Here is a 12,770-nt window from a genome sequence, read left to right on the forward strand (position 1 = left end):
CCTTATTTTTTAGTGAGAAAAATAATAAATTGAACCCCCTTGGCGCAACGGGCGGAAAATGTCCTGATGTCCTGAATAAATTCATCTGCATGTGACCATTTTCCACCAAAAAATACAACTTTTTTGGTGAATAAATCCCCCCTCCCCCCCAATAACTTTGTTATACCAATTTACCAATTCTCTGGGATCAGTGAATTGAACGTTCGTCTGCCAAACTTAAAGTGTGCCCTCATAGTGTGTAATACCAATTCACTTTCTTTAGTGAAGACAGCGTCTGCAATCAGGCTCTTCTCAGGATATGGCAGTGTCAGCGGCTAAGGTGACACACAGGGTGATGCCAGTGGAGGAGTCAGGAGAGTGGTGATCCAATCCCTATTGGAAGACGGTTTCAGCTACCAGTTACACCTAGTGGGCAGGGGAACACTAGCCAGGCTGAGATTGTTCACTGGATCCTTTAAAGTTCAAGCTCCACAGAAGGCAGTAGCCAATACCAGAGAGAGCAGTCAACTGAAGGGTCATCCCGGAGTAGTGCCACCATCATTTAATGGCAAGGTCAGGATGTTTCCTCTGTCCCATTTCCTGTGGTGTCTTAGACCCAATTCTGCTTGCCAGGGCCTACAAAAAGAGAGCTCCTGATTTGATGTTGCTGATCCACCAATGTCTAGTGCTCTCCTGGGAGAAAGTGTTATTTTACGCCGCTCATTTACCAATATGGACTGCTGTCCTGCGAGAAAATTAATATTGCGCCGCTGATCCACTGAGGTCCACTGCTGTCCATGGCTGAAATTTAACGATTGACTGGCTGATTAACATTTTTTTTTTAATTGTCATTTACCAATTTTTGACACTTGTAACAGCAACATTTGTTGAAAAAAATTGCTACTCTGTAATAGTCCCACTATTGTAGCTTCCATAGTTTGGCTGTTTTAACAAGATTAATTTGCATTTGATTGGCGAATATTCACAAATCCAACCCAAATTGAATTTTCTGTTGCTTCGCTCATCTCTACACAAGAATATACATATCATAGGGTTCGAGGAGGTGGCTATTATGGGGTCTCTGGACAAATACTGCATAAGTCTTTCTCTTTCTCCATGCAGACCCCACATTAGCAAATATAAAGGAAAGCTAAAGCCACAAATATCCTTTGTTGTGTAACAGATAGGTAGAAGAATAAAGAAACCCCAGACTGCTATAGGGTCCATTTATTGCTGTGTCTGCCAGTGTTGGACTGAAGATAGTACAGCCCCCCAGAGAAAATAATTTTCAAAGTCCATCTTACTTTTCGTCTACATTAAAATAACCATTGTTCACTGAAGTTTTGTTGGTCTTATCTGGTGATTTGTTTGTAAGCATATCTGTCAATAAAAAAAAACTTTGACATGTTCTAGATATGTGTCTAGATTTTTCATTGGTCACACTCCAGTGAAATGAGTAGAGAGAGCAGAAAACTGCCACACATTCCTCTCCCGCTCTATGTCTATGAAACCTAGATGGCTTCATAAACTTACATTATGTGTTCGTGCAGGTTACGTGTCACAGACCTAGGAGAGAATGTTCGCGGATCTCCCCAGGCTTATTCGGGTGGGGTCTGAACCTCAGTCAATATAAAAATTTCATAAGTTAAATGAAGCAGCCTGAAATATTCCTTTTTCTTTAAAGCAAAGGTGTATCACAATGCTCTTTCTATTTAGCAACAATTTTTGCATTTTGTTAGTGTGACTGCAGGGATTTTCTCTTGGAGACTGCCTCAGGAAGACTCTATGAACAGGACGCTAATAATCAATGCTATGCATGGGCTTAGCATTAACCAGTGTAAGCGATCTAATGATTGCATGTAATAGTGCCCTAGGGGGACGTAAAAGGTTTTCCTTACTGTAGCCGGTTGCTTTTGATAATAGTCGGAGAAGGCTATAACCACACAGAATTATAGAAAAATAAGGTATTTAATACAAAGAACAATACTTAGCTGTAGTTACAGATGGTACAGATGCATAGTTGTTTTATCCACAATGAAATGGGGAGCCCCTTTGTATATTTTGGTCTAATATACGCCCATTTCCCTCGATGACCACCAGGGTGCTGGGCACCTTCCATCCATGGTCCCAGCTGAGGCTGGCTCGAAGCTACATACCCCCGCCTTTATAGTAAGTTTGGGTGGGGGGTGATGTGCTTGTATGTCTATGTAGACCACTGATGACCATGAATGGAAGTTATCTGATGTTTCTCCGGCCTTGTACATATTTACCAAGCACAATGGGGACCAAGTTTTACAATTACAGCTACAAGGTTCTTTCAGCCATACAACAATAGCAACAAACAACTGTATCCTCCAATGTTTACACTATTGTGAAGGTATATGGCTGGACAGTTGACATAGGTGTGACAGTATACATACACACACACAACTACAATGACTTCTACACACATAGCCATACGAATAAATATATATACATATATATATATATATATATATATATACACACAAGACATTAAAATAATACATTCCTTCTCATTACATCAATAAGACACTTTAATTTTCTGAAATGAACCCATCCGGTTACACTCCACCCCTTGTCTTATTGATGTGATGTAAGTAAGTTACAAAACATTCTTTGTGACGCCATTTACACATTCTTTTGATATCATCCTCATTTAACCATGTGATTGCTCACTTCCTATTTTCTCTTACATTGGTCGATTGCTACAAACAGAAACTGGTCACAGCTGGGCTTAAAACCAAAAAAAGAAAAATCAAATGTCCGTACATTACAATATCCATTCTGGTGGGAATTTTCTTTCTTCTGATCTTCTTAGACCCCAATCTCAGGTGCAGGGAAGCAAGGGGATTATTGTGCCCTCGCCACAGGGGCCTATTGCTCAGGTAACGTCACTACTTCCATGGTTGGCCAAAGGACAGACCCTCAGTAGGCATCTGCCCCCACTCTACATGTTCAGAAGTCTGTCTCATTCCTCCCCTCCCCTATGTATCTCTGGTGATGGATCAGGGGGTTGCAGGTATGGCTGGAGGTGCAGACTGTAGAGCCCCTTTAGCAGTGTTGTTCCAGGTACATGGTCTTCCTTCACTGGTGCATCATCTTGGCACCTTGGAGACACTGTAGATCTCTGGATGTCAGCTCTTCAGGCTCTCTGCACTTGCTGAGTTTTAAGAGGGGTCAAAATCCAAATAGGAATGAATCAACAAATCCACAGCAGATAGGAAACATGGTGGCTTTAGACTCAGTCACATGAGAACAGAAGGTCATTTGTGAAGTCTCTGTAAACTCTGTATAAAGTCCTGTGCATTTTCATGGTGGTCACGCATTCCTTAATCAAATGGAGAACTTAAAAATAAAAATCCAAATGTCCAAAAAAAAACAACAAATCAAATCTCTGCCCAGGAAAGTGTTTCTGTTGATAGCAAGGACATGTAACAATGGCTATCTACCTAATCCCATTACCAACATGTTTATCGTCAAACAACATTGTTAAATTTCAAGCATACAAACTAAACATATAGTATATGACTTCAGTCTATTGGATGAATAAACAAATCAAGAGTATACACACATATCCTTTAACCCCTTAACGACATCGGGCGTAAACTTACGCCCTCGCGCCCTGGTACTTAGCGCATCAGGGCGTAAATTTACGCCCGATGTTTCCCCGATCGCTGCGTGTTCACACACAGCGGTCGGGGAAGATGGCCTGCTATAAATCATAGCAGGCCATCATAGCTTCTCGGCACGGGGGGTGGTTAACACCCCCCGTGCTTACGATCGCCGCTATAGGCTGATCAATTCAGATCAGCCAATAGCGGCGATCGGAACCTTTCCGGGTCATCGGTGACCCGATGACCCGGAAAAAAATGGCGGTCGGTGCTGTCCGAGGACGGCACCGACCGCCATTACTGTAAAAAGTAATGGTGGTCACCGTGCCACGGGCCGGTGGCACGGCGATCAGAGTCCAGCAAAATAATAAATACCTGCCCTGGACCCCTCAGCTAGGTAGCGGAGGGGTCCAGAGCAGGTATTTGTACATTACTCACCTGTCCCGGGCTCCTGATCGGCGTCTTCCGGGTTCGCGGCGTCCTCCGTCATTCCGTTCGGTCTTCGGGTCTTTCCGCCGTTCCCCGTCGTCTTCTTTCGGCTATTTTCGGCTCCAGCCTCGTCATTTTCCAGATTTTGCGCTCTGCTGCCCCCTAGCGGCTGATATGTGTAATACACTTATCAGCAGCTACAGGGATATTCAGAATATAGAAAAAAAAATTTTTTTTTCCAATTTTTTTTTCTTCTATTTTCCGCACCCTATCGCCGCTGAGTGTTGATCAGCATCGCACGAAAGTGCGCTGCTAATCAGCAACTCCTCCTTTTTGGCGTAGGGTGTTTTTTTTCTATATTCTACTGCCACGGTCTGCTGATAAGTGCCGCACATAAGTGCGGCATTTATCAGCAACTCCTTTGTTGGCATAGGGTTTTTTTTTATACTTACTGTAAAAAAAACACGTAAAAAACACTACATTACACCACACTACATTGAATAAAGTTTGACACTACACCACTACATACCCCATATACCAATCCCCGTATAAAGATGGCCCCCAGAGTGTTTTCGGCGTCAGAGGGATATGTTATTATTGCCTCCGACACCGAAACAGCCAGTGAGGATGAATGGGGGGATCCTTCTTTCCTCCATTCATCCTCATCATCCTCATCATCCAGTGACATGTCTGGGGGGTAGCGTAGCGTACGCTGCACCCCAGACACGTCTTTTCCGCCAGTACCGTCCCAATAAGAGATCACGGTATGGCGTGAAATTCTACAAACTGTGTGAGAGTACCTCAGGGTACACTTACAGATTTAGGGTACGTGCACACTGCGGAATGGCGAAGGATAACCCTTTGTGCATTCCGCAGCTTGCACCCGCCGGCGGACTGATGCGGGCGCATGTCTCCACCCGTGTCATAGACTCCATTCTATGCACGGGCGGAATCCGTCGTCCGTCCAAAGAATGAACACGTTGGACGGAGAGCGGAATCCGCCCGTGCATAGAATGGAGTCTATGACACGGACGGAGACGTGCGTCTGCATCACTCCGCCAGCAGGTGCCAACTGTGGAATGCACGAAGGGTTATCTGTCGCGATTCCGCAGTGTGCACGTGCACTTAAGAGTGTATGTAGAAAGGGACACCCAAATCCAGCCCCAGATGCCCCCGCCCCCCCCCATCCTCGGAACAAGTGGGAAGATCGTCCGGGAACTGATCTTCCCACTGCTGGATAAAGGTACCTGTACGGGGATAACTTTTATACCAGCACCCCCCTCTTCCGTTCCCTCGCTGCCCGAGCTACTGTAGCTTGCGGCACGATCCGAACATATCAGAAGCAGTAATAGCGCCCTAATATTTAGCAGCCATGGAGCGGACCCAGCGCTTCTGGATATGAAGGACCCCGTATCGCACCAGGGCAACATTTTCCAGGTGACGTCCCCCCCACTGGAAAACAGGAGACCCCAGAAGAAGTGCAGAGTGTGGTGTAACAGGGGGATCAGGAAGGACACCATTTTCCAGTGTGACACCTGTCCTGATCCCCCGGCCTCTGCATACTGGATCGCTTCAAGGCGTACTACACGTCATTGGGGTTCTACATTATCTAAATTCTGTCCCTTATTCCTATTTCAGGGGTCACGCTGATCCAGGGATTATTCTGATCGCCATTATGGAGTCGGGAAGGAATTTTTCCCCAGTGATGAGGCTACTGTCGTCTGCCTCACGAGGGTTTTTTGCCTTCCTCTGGATCAACACAGGTTGAGTTTGATGGACACCTGTCATTTCCAACCTTATAAACTAATAATTGGCCTAATACCCCCAAATAAATTAGAATTGTCCCTTTTCCCCAGCTAAGTAGGTATGGCCGCCATTCCCATTAGAGGATGCCATGATGCAATTACAAAGCCTCTGTGCGGCCAGGACAGTAGAAACCCCCCACAAGTGACCCCATTCTGGAAACTACACCCCATAAGGAATCTAACAATGGGGGCAGCGGGGATATGGCCCCCTGGTGACGGCCACATTTGGGACGTGAAAATGAAAAAAATTGTATTTTTTATTTTCTCGGCACATGTTCTACGTAAGTGCCTGTCACCAGTGGGGTCCATATCCTCACTGCACCCCTTGTTAGATTCCTTATGGGGTGTAGTTTCCAGAATGGGGTCACTTGTCGGGGGTTTCTACTGACCTGGCAGCACAGGAGCTTTGTAATTGCGACATGGCCTCCATCCTCCATTCCAGCCTCTAAATGGCGCTCTGTCCTTTTGGTGGCTTGCCCTGTGCCCATATGGCACATTATGCCCACATATGGGGTATTTTCGTAATCAGGGGAAACTACCCTACACGTTTTGTGTTAATTTTCTTTTTTAACCCCTTGTGGAAATGGAAAAAATCAAGGCTAGACCAACATTTAGTGTAATTTTGTAAAATTTTTACTCTAAATCATTAATCTTGTCATGATTTTTTCATTTTCACAAGGGGCTAAAAGATGAAAAAAAAACACTAAATGTGTAGAGCAATTTCCCCTGAGTACGGAAATACCCCACATGTGGACATAAAGCGCCATGCGGGTGCAGGTAAGCCTCCGAAGGGAAGGAGCGCCATTTCGTTTTTGAAGGCTGGATTTGGATGGAATGGATTTTAAGGGGCCATGTTGCATTCAAAAGGCCTCTGTGTTGCCAAGACAGTTGAAACCCCCCACAAGTGACCCCTTTATGGAAACTACACCCCTCAAGGAATGTAACAAGGGGTGTAGTGAGCATATGGACCCCACTGGTGACGGGCACAAATGTGGATAATGTGGCGTGAAAATTAAATATTACATTTTTTACACTATAATGTTGGTTTAGCCTTGAATTTATCATTTTCACAAGGGGTTAAAAGAGAAAAAAACACAATATGTGTAGAGCAATTTCCCCCGAGTCCGTAAATACCCCACATGTGGACATAAAGCGCCATGTGGGCGCAGGGCAAGCCTCCGAAGGGAAGGAGCGCCATTTGGATTTTGGAGGTTGGATTTGGCTAGAATGGATGATGAACGCCATGTCGCATTTACAGAGCCCTCGTGCTGCCAAAACACTGGAAACCCCCCACAAGTGACCCCATTATGGAAACTGCACCCCTCAAGGAATCTAACAAGGGGTGCAGTGAGGATATGGACCCCTTGATGACGGGCACATTTGTGCCATGAAAGTGAAAAAATGAAATTTTTTACTTTTACGTCACATTGTTCCACATTTGTGCCCGTCACCAGTGGGGTCCATATGCTCACTGTGCCCCTTGTTAGATTCCTTGAGGGGTGTAGTTTCCAGAATGGGGTCACTTGTGGGGGTTTCCAGTGTCTTGGCAGCACGAGGGCTCTGTAAATGCGACATGCCCCTTGAAATCCTTTCCAGTGAAATTCAGCTTCCAAAAGCCAATTGGCGCTCCTTCCCTTTGGAGGCTCGTCCTGCGCCCGCTTGCACTTTATCGCCACATGTGGGGTATTTCTGTACTCGGGAGAAACTGCGCTACACATTTTGTGTCTTTTTTTTCCTCTTATCCCTTTAAGAAAATGAAAAATTGAAGGCTAGAACAACGTTTTAGTGTAAAAAATAAATTTTTCTTTTTTCACGCCATATTGTTCGGAAAATCTGTGAAGCACCTGTGGGGTCCAAATGCTCACCGCACCCCTTGTTACATTCCTTGAGGGGTGTAGTTTTCTAAATGGTGTCCCTTTAGGGGTGTTTTTTAGGTTTTGGCACCCCAGAGCCTCTGCCAACCTGAAGTGGTACAGTCAGAAATGACCAAATATAACGGAGGCGTTGAAATTCACTAGGCGCTCCTTTATATCTGAGGCTTGTGGTTGCGTCAAATAGCGCAATAGGGTCACATATGGGGTATTTCTATAAACTGCAGAAATGGGGCAATAATTATTGGGGTGCATTTCTCTGGTAATAGGTTTGTAATTATGAAAAATATTGGATTACAATAAAATCTCTGCACAGAAAATTAAAATTTTCAAATTTCTTACACACTTAGCTTTTATTTCTGTGACTCCCCTAAAGGGTTAAAACACTTTCTGGATGTGCTTTTGCAGAGTGTGGAGGGTGCAGTTTCTGAAATGGGGTGCTTTGTGGGGCTTTCTAACATACAGGCCCCTCAAATACACTTTAAACCTGAACAGGTCCCTAAAAATATCTGATTTTGAAATTTTACTGAAAATTTGGAAATTTGCTGCTTATGTTTTAAGCTTCCTATTGTCTAAAAAAAATTAAACATCGTTTAATAAATGCCGCCAACATAAAGTAGACATGTTGCTAATGCTATTTAATATATAATTTATGTGGTATAACCACTTTCTGTATACGCAAAGAAGTTTCAAAGTTGGAAAAATGCAGTTTTTCAAATTTTATCACATTATTTGGGTTTTTTTCATAAAGATTTGTTATGATTATCGACTCCAATTTACCAGAAATGTAAAGTACAATATGTCACGAGAAAACAATCTCAGAATCAGCCGGATAGGTAAAAGTTATTAATGAATAAAGTGACACTGGTCATATTCATAAAATTTGTCTCTGTCATTAAGGCCATTTCAGGTTAATATACATCCCATGTAAAGCAAACCCATCATCCTGTATTGGAGATATATATATACACACATACATATATAGCTATATCCAATGCAGGCATTTTCTCAGTAATGGTTATCCATACATATTTGCATTTTCCCAACACAATTCACCCACCCTTATTGTTTTGTTTGTAAACAATCTTGAACGTTCTGAACTCATTCAGTTTATTACTTCAATATTGATTAATTTTTATCCCAAAACCAATTTCAGTGAAATATATTCAATTCAGCATTCAGATATACCACTTATATAGCACCAAGTAGGCATCTGAAGACAATTCAGACTTCTCAATCTTATTTCCCTCTCAGGGTTTCAAGTGACAATGAGGTCTTTAGGAGGGACAAAGGGCTGGTATTTCCAAACATAAGGAGCTGTCACTCTCCCTTTCTCCTCCCACCTTTCTATGTCATTTGTCACCACCCCCTTAGTCCAGGGCTTTGTACTGTCATACTTCAGGTCAGTCGTCTGCAACCTTGGGACCATAAAAGCCTACTAACCTTCTTGTGGTATCACAAGATAGACAAAACATATAACAATACAGACATGTACAAACATAAAACACACATGGGCCCATTCATTCATAACATATAATTCACACAAAAGAAATGTTAAAAATAAAACAAAACAAGGAGCTACTTAAAAAAAAAATTAAAAAGCTTCATGAAATGCCTACAAAATTGTGGTTAACCATATCAAAAAAATGTCTCTTTCATGTGCAAATCCTAAAATATAAATGGACAATTAATGGCATTTTCACACAGTTGAAGTTCTCGGTGTCCATCCTTCCTGCCAAACTGTGAAAAAAACAAAACTTTTCATTAGGGCAAAACTTTCCTACAGCTGTGGAAATAAACAAAACTCATGGTTATTTTTCAAATCTTATAAGGTGTAATCAATATCACCACGTGGATTTTTCTCTTTCTATACCCCAATTTACATTTACCAATTTAAATGGATCCATTATATTACAAGTTATACACATACTATATACTGTATAGCAATACTCCTTCAAGAACCTGCAAATAAAACCCAGACATATTAGTTATATCATAGATTACATAATCCCATGAAGTCATCAGATGCCATCAGATTATCGTCTATCTGACTGGTCCACAAACAGAAAATACAAACACTAAAACAATGGACCGAGTACAACACTTTGCACAGAGATTACGTTTATAGCTCTCAGACACAAAATCTTCAAATGACAAACAGAGAGTCCTCAACTAATCTTTCCAGAGAAGTCACAAAAAGAAAACCTTCCTGCCGCAGCAGAGCTACATATTGTCATTTATCAATTACTATGAGATTAAACCTCCTGTGAGCTCCAGACCTTCTATTGTTTTCTTACTGACAAGCTGCTTCTCACTCTGCTCTCCCAGGTACAGAAAGAAACTTTTCTGCAGTGTAAAAACACATACAACGTCATTATAAAAACATATACAAGCCTTCATTTATGGCTGGAAGTTACACTTTTTACTGTCATACTGTTACCTTCTACACATTAATCGTTCCAATACCGGTAAAACAATAACATCCATTCTTACCTGCCAATAACACACAACTTCTACTCATACTCTTTGCAAACACATTACTACAGGTTTCACATCTCTCAACACTTAACTCAAACACTTAACTCACTCAAACACTTACTTCAAACCTATAAACCAACACACTGCGACCACTCATTGGCCAAAACCTGGTGAGGAGCTGCTCCCACCCTACAATCTCCACATCCATGAAGCCCACTTGCTTCACTTCTTTTTCTTGTATGTCTCTCTCAATTCGCACCAGCAGACAGATCCATCCCACATCTGCTGCGGTCTTCTGCCATTCAAGAGACATAACAAGATGCACCACCAGCCGACTGGGGTCTGTCAGCTGAAATGGTGTCACCATCTTCGAGTGCTGGGTGCACAGGGTCGCGATCTACACACCCACCAGGGGACTGGACTCGCTTTGTCATCTACCCCACAACTACACATCTCAGCTAACACATACATTATATTCTATTAAACAGTTATAGCAATTCTATGACTATTATCCCACTTCTGACACCATTATGTAGCCGGTTGCTTTTGATAATAGTCGGAGAAGGCTATAACCACACAGAATTATAGAAAAATAAGGTATTTAATACAAAGAACAATACTTAGCTGTAGTTACAGATGGTACAGACTGCACATAGACCCAAAGCAACCAAAAACCATAATTAATAAGCATAGCTGCCAGGAATAAAGACACAGACACCGATATAACTTTTGCTGGGTGGTGATCGGCCACAGCTTTTAATTATTTCTCAAACCAAACCAATAACCGGGCACGTAGTGCCGAACTCTTAGACCGAGGGGTGTAAAGGGGTATGCCGGACGACAGACTCCTGCCGTGCAAGTCCGCCTTACTAACCCAACACGCCTGCTTAGCAGGTAATTTCCGCCAGCTGTGACTTATGTATAATTACAAAAAGAAAGCACAAAAAGAAACAAAACACCATGACAAACCAAGATCAAAAGGGAGGGCGGGTGGGCAAACCGGCTGCAGGTCAGTCCTGTGGAGACTGAGGGCAGGAAGAGGAAGTTCAGGTTCCTAAAGGCAGAGGGAGGGGTTAGAGCAAGGAGGGAATCCGGCCTATTGGCCACAGAGCTCATAGGAAACACCCAGGAGCTGTGTCTGAGAGGGGTGTGGGGAGGAGCTACAGCCTCACAGGAACTGTTAAACCTTTCCTGGCAGCTGCTGACAATCAGGTCTTAGGAGGAAATAGAGGAGAGTGCATGTGCAGTCAGTATGCACCCTCCATATCCAGTCAGGTGCCTTCCAGATGCATAGTTGTTTTATCCACAATGAAATGGGGAGCCCCTTTGTATATTATGGTCTAATATACGCCCATTTCCCTCGATGACCACCAGGGTGCTGGGCACCTTCCATCCATGGTCCCAGCTGAGGCTGGCTCGAAGCTACATACCCCCGACCTTTATAGTACGTTTGGGTGGGGGTGATGTGCTTGTATGTCTATGTAGACCACTGATGACCATGAATGGAAGTTATCTGATGTTTCTCCGGCCTTGTACATATTTACCAAGCACAATGGGGACCCAGTTTTACAATTACAGCTATAAGGTTCTTTCAGCCATACAACAATAGCAACAAACAACTGTATCCTCCAATGTTTACACTATTGTGAAGGTATATGGCTGAACAGTTGACATAGGTGTGACAGTGTACACACACACACACAACTACAATGACTTCTACACACATAGCCATACGAATAAATATATATACATATATATATATATATATATACATATATTATATATAATATATATATATATATATATATATATATATATATATATATACACACAAGACATTAAAATAATACATTCCTTCTCATTACATCTATAAGACACTTTAATTTTCTGAAATGAACCCATCCGGTTACACTTACCACATACAAGTACATCACAGTTATGATACAGCACTGATCTAATGTCCAGAATTGGATGAAATTTTAACCCCTTAAAACGGCGGACATACATGTACACCCCTGCCGCCTGGGACTTAGCGCATCAGGGCGTACATGTACGCCCTGCCGGGGGGCCGCACTCTAAGGCGAGCTCAGGAGCTGAACTTGCTTCAGAGCAGCTGGGCCCTCACCCTCAATAGCAGGCCGCCGTGATCACACGGCAGCCCACCATTAACCCCTTAAATGCCACGGTCGCGGTGTTTAAGGGTAAGTCACAGGAGCATCTCCTATCACTTACCGATCCGGACCCCCGCAGCATGTCTGCAGGAGTCCCGATCACACTGTCTGACTGCCTGAGGTATACTCCTTACCTCCACGCAGCCTGATCTTCTGATCTTCTATCAGAAGATCGCAGATTACACTGATCCCTGCTATGCTATGGCATAGCAGTGATCATTGTATGAAATCTACTGTATTAATGTAAAAGTCCCTTAAGGGGACTCAAAAAGTGTAAAAAAAAGTGTAAAAAAATCTATAAAAGTTTTAAAAAATGTCCCAAAGCCCCTCCCCCAATAAAAGTCAAGATCAACCCCCCTTCCCATTTTATACATAAAACACATAAAAATAATGAAGTTAATTAAC

The sequence above is a fragment of the Dendropsophus ebraccatus genome, chromosome 4, assembly GCF_027789765.1.
Source record: "Dendropsophus ebraccatus isolate aDenEbr1 chromosome 4, aDenEbr1.pat, whole genome shotgun sequence".
Lineage (NCBI taxonomy): Eukaryota > Metazoa > Chordata > Amphibia > Anura > Hylidae > Dendropsophus > Dendropsophus ebraccatus.